Source organism: Saccopteryx leptura, chromosome 6, assembly GCF_036850995.1.
Source record: "Saccopteryx leptura isolate mSacLep1 chromosome 6, mSacLep1_pri_phased_curated, whole genome shotgun sequence".
Taxonomy (NCBI): Eukaryota; Metazoa; Chordata; class Mammalia; order Chiroptera; family Emballonuridae; genus Saccopteryx; species Saccopteryx leptura.
The window spans coordinates 166219441-166220536 of NC_089508.1; the positions used below are offsets into that span (position 1 = coordinate 166219441).

The 1096-nt window shown below is 42.5% G+C and overlaps 1 non-coding gene across 1 annotated transcript; it reads left to right on the plus strand.

Annotated features, from left to right (window-relative positions):
• The first annotated feature begins 206 nt into the window (after positions 1-206).
• On the plus strand, positions 207-369 carry LOC136377679 (U1 spliceosomal RNA). The gene has a single exon (XR_010746356.1). It is a non-coding gene; the product is annotated as a U1 spliceosomal RNA (small nuclear RNA).
• The last annotated feature ends 727 nt before the right edge of the window (positions 370-1096 follow it).

Below are 1096 nucleotides of genomic sequence, written 5' to 3' on the forward strand. Positions count from 1 at the left end.
TGCGGCCACTGTTTTAGCAGATAAAGACGCAGTTGTAAACAAGACAGACCCAATTCTGTCTCTCAGGAATCCTGCAGGGATTAGTTAAAGAAAGTCTGACCTGGAGAAGAGGTAAGCATAGGATCTCACTTCAGTGAGCGAAATGCTGTCAAGTGGCACAGGGATTCAATTTACTCGGTGAGATTGTAGAAAAGAAAATTAAGGGCATACTTACCTGGCAGGGGAGATACCATGATCACGAAGGTGGTTTTCCCAGGGCGAGGCTTATCCATTGCACTCCGAATGTGCTGACCCCTGCGATTTCCCCAAATGTGGGAAACTCGACTCATAATTTGTGGTAGTGGGGGACTGCGTTCGCGCAAAAACAAACAAACAAAAAACAAAAAAAGAAAAAAAAAGAAAATTAAGGGCAATGAGTAGAATCTGGGAGAGGAGCATTCCAACTCTCTAGGAGAAATACGTTTCTAAAACCCTGGTTGTGGAGTTGTGAGATTAAACTGTCTGAGGTGATGTAGCAACCGCTTCTCTCTTTAATTAAGTAGACGCAGCATTTGATGTGCATAATTTCATTTAAACTCCCACAAAGATAATGGCAATTATTAATCCCAGTTTGCACACGAGGAAGCGGAGATTTGGGGACTGCAGTCGGCATGCAGAAGGGCCATGATATTACTGACTGCTTTTGCCTACTCTGAACTCCACCTCCCTTTTAATAGAAGGGCTGCAGAGATGGTTGTCAAAGATTTCTCTAAGTGAGGAAAGGGTGACAATAGGACTCTAAAGGTCCTCCTAAACTTCACATTCAAATATTCTAGACATTTCTAGAATAAGAGAGACGTAGACTAATAATATGTTTCAAATGACAAAATCAGAGCGACAGAGAACAGATGAATAGTTGCCACAGGTTGTGGGATGCATGGGAGTTAGGTGTGGTTATAAACAGGATCGTTGCGGTGACGGAACTCTTCTGTTTATTGACTGTGGTGGTGATTGTAGAGCTACAAGAATCTCTACATGTGATGAAATTATCCAGAAACACACACACACACACACACACACACACACACACACACACGTGCATGTTAAATAGGAGAAA